Below are 10000 nucleotides of genomic sequence, written 5' to 3'. Positions count from 1 at the left end.
CGTATATTCATGTATGGGTATTTGTGTGTGTGTGTGTGTGTGTATTAATATGTGGGATTTTCTGTGTATGTGTCTGTTTACGTGATAATATTTTTGCTTTTATCGGTATGTATATGTTTGTTTTGTTTGTGTGGGTGTAAATTTAGTGTGTGTCTATGAGAGAGAGAGAGAGAGAGAGAGAGGATATCCCGTGAGTTAGCAAGGATAAAATAGATTAGGCCACGGCATAGAAGGGGTCATATCAGGTGTATTAAGTGTCCGTTGTGCCAAGTGTATCAAGTATCAGGTGTGTCAAGTGAATCAGATGTCAGGTGTGTCAAGTGCCAGGTGTATCAGGTGTGTCCTGTGTATCAGATGTCAGGTGTGTCAAGTGCCAGGTGTATCAGGTGTGTCAAGTGAATCAGGTGTCAGGTGTGTCAAGTGTCAGGTGTATCAGTTGTCAGGTGTGTCAAGTGTCATGTGCATCAGGTGTATTAGGTGTGTCAAGTGGATCAGGGTATCAGGTGTCAGGTGTGTCAGGTAATATTGATAACCCACTCTCAGCCTCACCTGACACCGATGAATGGGATAGATAAGATGGCGATAAGGCTGGATATTGACCTCTCTCTTACTTTTGGAACACCTGTCACTTCACCTTGCCACAAGCCACCTACCTGCACTAACTTTAAAATGTATGAGGAATGTGAAGCTATTATTATTATTATTATTATTATTATTATTATTGTTGTTGTTGTGATTGTTATTATTACTATTATTATGATTATGATTATTATTATTATTATTATTATTATTATTATTATTATTATTGTTGTATCCACTGCATTACTATTTTCATTATTAACATAGACTCCCATGACTCTCTCTCTCTCTCTCTCTCTCTCTCTCTCTCTCTCTCTCAGCTACGCCTCGTCACTTCCCCCTCCCTATCTCTCCCACTTAAGCACTATCTTCAGTCTTAAGGAGTTCTGATAAATGTAATGAATAGGCTTTTATCTTCATTATCACCGCCATTTACACAATCTTAAGCCTCATGATAAGTGAAGGTTTTTTTAATAAGAATTTTGTGTATTATTCATTTCGTGTTGCATTTTTTTTTTTTTTTTTTTTTTGACCTTGAGGGGTTGGATGTAGCCCTCATTAACCCCTTCTTAATGAGACGTCTTTCCCAAGCTGAAGAAAATCGTCTGGAGGAAAAATCTCCTAGGTAAAAAATCGTCTGTATGTATAAATTCGTCTGTAGGTAGAAAATCGTTAGGAGGGAGAAAATTGTCTGGAAGAAAATCGTCTGGAGGAAAAAAAAATTGTCGAGGAAGAAAATCGTCTGGAGGGAGAAAATCGTCTGGAATGGAAAATCGTCTGGAGGTAAAAAATCGTCTGGAGGTAAAAATCGTCTAGAGAGAAAAAAATCGTCAAAAGTCTAGGGAGAAAATCATCTAGAGGTAGCAGAAAAATATTACACTACCTTTGTCTATCTAAATCAATCTGTATCTATCTATCTATCTATCTATCTATCAGTCTGTTAGTCTTTTTTTTTTCACTGTGCAATATGTCTATCGTATCTATTTATCAATCTACCTGTTTGTTTTCTGTCTGAGCTGTAATTTTCTTTATTCATTGATCCATCTGCCTCTCTATCTGTTTTTCTATATCTGTCTCTATCTGTCTGTCTGTCTGTCTGTCTGTCCCTACCTTCCTACCTACTTACCTGTCTATCTCTGTCTACCTACCTACCTGCCTACCTACCTATCTATCTATTTATCTGTCTATCTATCTTATTCCCCAGTCGTCTGTAATCCGTCTCAACAAAGGTCAGTCATTCTGCCTTCTCATTTAATTAAGCCTTTATAACCACTCTGCAGAATGAAGGATGGAGTGGAGAGGTATGTGAGAGCGTGTGTGTGTGTGTGTGTGTGTGTGTGTGTGTGTGTGTGTGTATGTGTGTGTGTGTTTTGGGGGGATGACAGCGTAATGGCAGGGGACAGGGGGACATGGAGGCGATTTGTTTGTGGCCACCCCTTTCGAGATTAAGGCGTCTGGCTCTAGATAGGCAGATAGATAGAAAGGACACAATACATTTCTTTCCCCCTCAGTAAAACACAAAAGGTAGGATGACACTGGATTATTGAGATTAGGTGGTTTGCGTAATGTGTACAACTCCACTTAGGATACGGGAGATCATCCACTTAGTACATTTGAAATCATCCACTTAGTACGCTTGAGATCATTCACTTTGCACACATGAGGTCGTACATTTTGAGCACCTAGCACATTTTAAGTCATTCAGTATTACATCATCCACTTAGTACATTTGATATCGTCCGCTTAGTACATTGGGGATCATAGAGTTAGGACAGTTGAGAGAATACGTACACTTTAGCACATTATAAATCATTCAGTTTTAGATCGTCCACTTAGTACACCTGAGATCATCCACTTAATGCACTGAAGGTCATCCACTTTGCACATTATTTATAATCACTGTCAAGGGTATTTCCAAGGCTCTGGTTTTTTATTTTTTTCATATTTTTTACCAGCGTTTTTACCCATGAAGGTAATTGTCCAGGTGTGTCAGGTATCCCGGTGTGTCGTCCGGGTGATATTTCATTTACTTAGGGAAATGAGCACCAAATAATTTTTTCTTCCCGAAATTTCAGTCAATTTATGACTTTGCAGTAGAAATGTACCTATGTTTTGCTAATTGTTTTTGTGAGAATATATACCGGTATATATATGTATATATAATTTTTTTTTTTTAACCACTGAACGATTTCGTTCAGGTGAGGGAAATTCAGGTAGTCAAAGGATAGGAAACTGTGGCGAGTAAGCCTTTGGAATGCACGAATAAAAAACGAGGAAAGAATAATGAACGCAGACATTTAATTGGAAAAATAGAAATGGAAGATGCAGACTACTGCCTGTCTTCTGCACGAGGGTCTTTATGTACATTCAGTATTCTCCCCAAGTTACAGTCCTTCCTTAGAACACGACCCGGAATAATAAAAATGACGGCATGCCACGTTGAGTACACCGCTTCCCGTTCGATCAGCGAAGTTAAGCAACGTTGGGTCTGGTTAGTACTTGGATGGGTGACCGCCTGGGAACACCAGATGCTGTTGGCATCCCTACGTGTCAAGTGGGGTTGGTGGAGGATTAGTGCCCTTCCCTGTAAAACAATTAACTCTAAGCCCTGGACCACTCCGTTTGGGATACATGGCGTCTGGCGATGGATGGATGGGACATCCAAGTCCCCTGTTGTTACGGTGGGGGAAAGGGGACACAGAAAACAAACTGTACCTAAGAGTCTGATCGGCCCCGAATTGAACTCAGGTTTTCCCAGTTGCGTCCTGAATGTGCTAACCAATACACCACCGACTTCCCCTGTTCTTGGCCCTGACTTTGGCGTACCAGCGAGATTGCCCAAGAAATAATACTGGTTAGAGACAACATTGGACTTCCATGTTGATCTCGCGTTTTTCCAGTGACGTGCTGAGTGTGCTAACCAATATTGCTCCACTGCCTGCCATTCATCTTCATTTTTCCGTTTCCATTTTCTTGTCTTTTTTCCTGATTTTTTCCATTTTTTTTTTATCGCTGACTTTGGTGTATTCCTTTTCTTTTTCCATTCATTCGCATTTCTTTTTTCCCTTCCCTTTTTTCGTTTTCCCTTCCTTTTTTTCTTTCTTTTTTTCATATAATTCTTGTTTATCTTTTTCCTTCCCCATTTTTTCCCATTACATGTTTTTTCCTTTTTCAATTCCTTCATCTTCAATTCTTTTTCTTTTTTTTTTTTTTTCATTTCCATCTTCTTTTCCTTCTTTTTTCTTTGTTTTCTTCATTCACTTTTCAGTTTTTTTCCTTCCTTTTTTTTTTTCATTCTATGTTTCACCCCGCCTGCAGATCATTTTGGGCGGGGTGTATGTGATCGTCGAGGTTTATGTATTTGTGGTTCTGTGCAGCGATGAACTCTGGAACCAATGAACGGATCATCTTCAGACTGTGCGCAGGTGTTGGGTATGTGGAACTGAAGAAGTGGTTAGGTTTTGGTGAAAGTACACCAGGGGTAAGGGTGGGGGTGGCAGTACACCAGGGGTAAGGGTGGGGGTGGCAATACACCAGGGGTAAGGGTGGGGGTGGCAATACACCAGGGGTAAGGGTGGGGGTGGCAGTACACCAGGGGTAAGGGTGGGGGTGGCAATACACCAGGGGTAAGGGTGGGGGTGGCAGTACACCAGGGGTAAGTGTGGGGTGGCAGTACACCAGGGGTAAGGGTGGGGGTGGCAATACACCAGGGGTAAGGGGGGGGGTGGCAGTACACCTTGGGTATGGGTGGGGGTGGCAATACACCAGGGGTAAGGGTGGGGGTGGCAGTACACCAGGGGTAAGGGTGGGGGTGGCAGTACACCAGGGGTAAGGGTGGGGGTGGCAGTACACCAGGGGTAAGGGTGGGGGTGGCAGTACACCAGGGGTAAGGGTGGGGGTGGCAGTACACCAGGGGTAAGGGTGGGGGTGGCAGTACACCAGGGGTAAGGGTGGGGGTGGCAGTACACCAGGGGTAAGGGTGGGGGTGGCAATACACCAGGGGTAAGGGTGGGGGTGGCAGTACACCAGGGGTAAGGGTGGGGGTGGCAGTACACCAGGGGTGAGGGTGGGGGTGGCAGTACACCAGGGGTAAGGGTGGGGGTGGCAGTACACCAGGGGTAAGGGTGGGGGTGGCAGTACACCAGGGGTAAGGGTGGGGGTGGCAGTACACCAGGGGTAAGGGTGGGGGTGGCAATACACCAGGGGTAAGGGTGGGGGTGGCAGTACACCAGGGGTAAGGGGGGGGGTGGCAGTACACCAGGGGTAAGGGTGGGGGTGGCAATACACCAGGGGTAAGGGTGGGGGTGGCAGTACACCAGGGGTAAGGGTGGGGGTGGCAGTACACCAGGGGTAAGGGTGGGGGTGGCAGTACACCAGGGGTAAGGGTGGGGGTGGCAATACACCAGGGGTAAGGGTGGGGGTGGCAGTACACCAGGGGTAAGGGTGGGGGTGCCAATACACCAGGGGTAAGGGTGGGGGTGGCAGTACACCAGGGGTAAGGGTGGGGGTGGCAATACACCAGGGGTAAGGGTGGGGGTGGCAGTACACCAGGGGTAAGGGTGGGGGTGGCAGTACACCAGGGGTAAGGGTGGGGGTGGCAATACACCAGGGGTAAGGGTGGGGGTGGCAGTACACCAGGGGTAAGGGTGGGGGTGGCAGTACACCAGGGGTAAGGGTGGGGGTGGCAGTACACCAGGGGTAAGGGTGGGGGTGGCAATACACCAGGGGTAAGGGTGGGGGTGGCAATACACCAGGGGTAAGGGTGGGGGTGGCAGTACACCAGGGGTAAGGGTGGGGGTGGCAATACACCAGGGGTAAGGGTGGGGGTGGCAATACACCAGGGGTAAGGGTGGGGGTGGTAATACACCAGGGGTAAGGGTGGGGGTGGCAATACACCAGGGGTAAGGGTGGGGGTGGGGGGGCCCAAAGTTGGGGTGCGGGTTGGGTGTTGTCCTCGGGTCACTTTGCTCTAGTTTTTCTTTTATTGTTTCCTTTCCGTTTTCTTTTCATTTTCCTCTCCCTATTTCCATTTTTTCTCCTTTCCTTTCTCTTTTCTTTTTTTTCATGTTTTCTTTCCTTCTTTCTTTTCATTGTAATTTCCTTTTTTGTTTTCCTTTCCTTCTCTTTTCTTTTTCCTTCTTTTTTTATTTTTTCTTTCCTTCATTGTTCTTCATTTTTCCTTTCCTTTTTCTTTTCCTATCCTTTATTCCTTCTTTTTCTTTTTCTTTTTTATTCCGCTGACCGTGGAGCCAGAGTGAAGTGCTCTAATACACAATAATCTCAAGAGGCAACACCACACGAGCCTGAGAACGTGGCCAGGAGCAGCGCAACAGCCTTGAAAAAAGTGATGTATCAGATTATCAAACAGAAGCAGCGGCAGGGGTGACTTTGACGGGCGTGGGGGGGTGAGGGAGTGGCTGGGTGGGTCAGGGTGGGGGGGGTAAAGGAGGGGAGGGCGGTAAGTAGCTTATTCAAGTCAGTAGCTGCGTAGGAATCATTGGTTGAAAAAAAATATATCTGGCGTGACGTAAATTAAATACCAGTCCCGCCACTCCAATAGCACTGATACACACACACACACACACACACACACACACACACACACACACACACACACACACACACACACACACACACACACACGGGGATAAACACATACATATACAGGCGGATACATACTTACATACATACATTTGCAGGCGGAGACATACATACCTACATACATATAATTTATTTATATTTACGTTGCATACATACGTACATACATATATACATGTTTTATTTAATTATTTATTTATTTATTTATTTATTTTTGGATGCTGTGATTTTTTTTTGCATTATTTCATTTAAAATAAGACCACACGCAACAGCTTCCATCTCTCTCTCTCTCTCTCTCTCTCTCTCTCTCTCCATGAAAACCGCATCTTCCAAATGTACAGACTGTGATATCATTAGTCTCTTTATGAATCTCCATCTCTCCCTATTTCCTCGTTTTTTTCTTCCTAAAAAAAAAAAATCACCAAAAAATTCACTTGTGTATTGATCTTTTTCTCTGTCCTGGCCAATATAGATTTTAATTTTTATTTTCTCCAGACCACATTAACATAGAAATATTGAAGGGATGTGTGTGTGTGTGTGTGTGTGTGTGTGTGTGTGTGTGTGTCTGTCTGTCTGTCTGTCTGTCTGTATGTATGTGTGTGTGTATGTAGTTATGTAATTGTGTGTGTGTGTATGTGTGTGTCTATGTGTGTATGCATGTATGTGTGTGTGTATGTGTGTGTGTGTTTATTATGTGAAAAACTATTTACTTTCTCTCCAGTTGGCGAGATGGTGGTTGCTGCAATTCTCTCTCTCTCTCTTTCTCTCTCTCTCTCTCTCTCTCTCTCTCTCTCTCTCTAAATGATGGTGGTGATGATATTGAAGAAGAATGTTTATGGTGATGATAGTGATGATGATGTGATGTGAACAGTGATGATGATGATGTGTGCAGTGGTGGTGATGGTGATGATGATGGTGATGGTGATAAATCTTCCTGTTAATGATACAACTTGAATGTCACTCTTATTAAGCAAGGTATTTTTCTTTGTGTTTTTCTGTCAACGTGGATGGAAGGCGAGAGTGGAGTTTGTGGTGGTGGTGGTGGTGGTGGAGTTGTGTGGAGTGGAGTAAGCAAGGTGTGGTGGTGCAAGATCAGAGGCAATGCGTAGTGTGGTGGTGGTTGGTGGTGGAAGTAGGAGACAGTGGAGTGTGGTGGTGGTGGTGGTGGTGGAAGTAAGAGACAGTGGAGTGTAGTGGTGGTGGTGGTGGTGGAAGTAGGAGGCAGAGTGGAGTGTAGTAGTGGTGGTGGTGGAAGTAGGAGACAGTGGAGTGTGGTGGTGGTGGTGGTGGAAGTAGGAGACAGTGGAGTGTAGTGGTGGTGGTGGTGGTGGAAGGAGGCAGAGTGGAGTGTAGTAGTGGTGGTGGTGTTCTGGTTACCAATGAACCTCGCTCTCTCCTCTCAGATGTTCCCAATCCACTCCCTCACCCCTCACCTCATTACACATATCTAACTCGGGACTCACACTTACGATAAATTCTCCATCGTAACTTATTAGACTTACGATAAATTCTCCATCATAACTTATTAGATTTACGATAAACTCTCCATCGTATCTTATGAGACTTACGATAAATTCTCCATCGTAACTTAAGATTTCGTAAGAAGGGCAAAGGAAGTTCAGACTCGTCCATCTCAGATCTCTAAGTCCTTGCTGGAAAAGAAATATAGTAAGTTACAATACAGGAAGGGTCGTAGATCCTCTTGTGAATTTGTATGTATGGAGAGAGAGAGAGAGAGGGGGGGGGAGTCAAGGAGTGAAGAAGGGTACGTGTGTGCTATCCTCCCTAATTCTAATGAAAGGCTGATTTTACTTAATACTCACGACATATTGATTGGACTGGAGTGGGGGGGGGGCTCATGTACACCTTGACACCCCCCCCCTACACATGTCAGGGGCGTTTCCAGGGGGGGGTGAAAGGGGAGAGGGCGTGGACACGAGAGGGGGAGGGAGAGGGGGGAATGGAAAGGAGCGGAGTAGGGAGTGCGATGGGATGCAGGGAAGACAGAGGGAGAGAGAATGAGGTAAAGGCATTGAGGGAGTCTAGGGAAGGGGAGTGAGGGAGAAAAGGGAGGGGGAGTGAAGGAGAAAAGGGAGATGAATGAAGAAGAGGAAAGTGAGGGAGTCAGAGAGGGGAATGAGGATGGAGTGAGGGGTGAGGGAGAAGTAGGTGAGCCAGGGGGAGGGGGGAAGGGAGAGTAGATGAGGCAGGGGGAGGGGGAGGGGAGAAGGAAGAGTAGGTGAGTCAGGGGGAGGGAGAAGGGAAGGGAGAGTAGATGAGTCAGGGGGAGGGGGAGTAAGGGGGGGGTTGATTGCGCCAAACGGGTCATTGATTATTTCGCTGTCAATTTTTCATGATCCACTCGCTTCCTGGAGCATGGGGGGGAGGGGAGGGGGGAGGAAGAGTAGGGAGAAGAGGGGAAGGAGGAAGGAGAGTGGAAAGAGAGAGAGGAAGGAGCATTGGTAAGAGGAGGGAGGGAGGGAGGGGAGGGGGAGGAAGAGTGGAGAGAAGAGGGGAAGGAGGTAGGAGAGTGGAGAGAGAGAGAGAGAGGAAGGAGCTGAGGTAAGAGGAGGGAGGGAGGGAGGGAGAGAAGAGAATATAGAGGGGAAATGAGATAGGGGAGGAGTGGAGAGGAGGGAGGAGATTGGAGGGAGGGGAGGGGGAGAGAAAGCTTGGTGGAGGAGAAAGGGAGGGGAGATGTGGAAAGAGGAAAGAGGGAGGAAGAGGAGGGAAGGAGGTGGGAAGGGGAAAAAGGGAAGAGTAGGGAAGAAGGGTGGAGAGAGAGAGAGAGAGAGAGAGAGAGAGAGAGAGAGAGAGAAATCAGTTATGAAAAAAAAAAATGTTGTGAGGAAGTGCATAATGAATATCGATGCAGAGAGAGAGAGAGAGAGAGGGAGAGAGAGAGAGAGAGAGAGAACTTAAAGATAAGTAAGTGAATGGGAGGTTGGGTGAAGTAACACAGTGGGAGTGAAAGAGAATGTGTGAAAATGAAACCTGTGTGAGCGAAAATGAGCCGAGTGAGCAAAGGTGAAAGTGAGTAAACTGAGAAAGTGGATGACATATGACTGTAGGTGAATGTAAAGAAAAGTATGATGAGGAAAAAAATGACCAGCAGATAAGTATGTAGTGTGAAGGTAATGAAGATATGTTGCCAGAAGCCTGTCATCCTTGTGTGTGTGTGTGTGTGTGTGTGTGTGTGTGTGTGTGAGGGTGTGGCGGGGTGACTGTGTTTGCTTGCGTGTTTTGGTGTAGAGGACGTGTGTGTGTGTGTGTGTGGAGGGATGGGTGTGTGGTTGTGTGTATATTTGCTTGTGTGGGGGTATGTGTGTGTATGTATGTATATGTATGTATGTATGAATGTACAGTACGTAAGTCTATTGATCCATCCATATAGCTATCTGCCTGTATATCAGTCTATCTATCTGTCTGTCTGTCTATCTATCTATCTATCTGTCTCTCTATCTATCTATCTATCTATCTGTCTATCTACTTCTGACACCCTTACACACGACTCATTACCAGCATAACACATGATTATGAAAGGGATTTATTTACAAATGCATTTTTTTTTTTCGTTTTCTCCCCGCCCTCCACTTCACTTCAACCAGTTTACGAAAAAAAATAAATGAAGGCGTAAATTTGGAACCTATATGTGATGAGTGGATGGTTATATGGCCTCAGTAACAACGGATACTCTGTTGATAGTTCTTCTGTGCTCTCCTTTTCATATTCGTCAATCATGTTTTTACCATGTACTAGTTAAGGCCCGAGAGAGAGAGAGAGAGAGAGAGAGAGAGAGAGAATTTTACTAAGTTCCTAGGAT

General features: G+C 45.4%; 1 pseudogene; it reads left to right on the top strand.

Annotated features, from left to right (window-relative positions):
- Nucleotides 1-3001: 3001 nt before the first annotated feature.
- On the top strand, nucleotides 3002-3119 carry LOC145408336 (5S ribosomal RNA; annotated as a pseudogene).
- Nucleotides 3120-10000: the final 6881 nt, after the last annotated feature.

This window comes from Coenobita brevimanus, chromosome 76, assembly GCF_032717465.1.
Source record: "Coenobita brevimanus isolate Jiangsu-jjx chromosome 76, ASM3271746v2, whole genome shotgun sequence".
Classification (NCBI taxonomy): domain Eukaryota; kingdom Metazoa; phylum Arthropoda; class Malacostraca; order Decapoda; family Coenobitidae; genus Coenobita; species Coenobita brevimanus.
The sequence above is the reverse complement of the archived record's forward strand: the minus strand, read 5'-3'. Positions and strand labels throughout refer to the sequence as shown.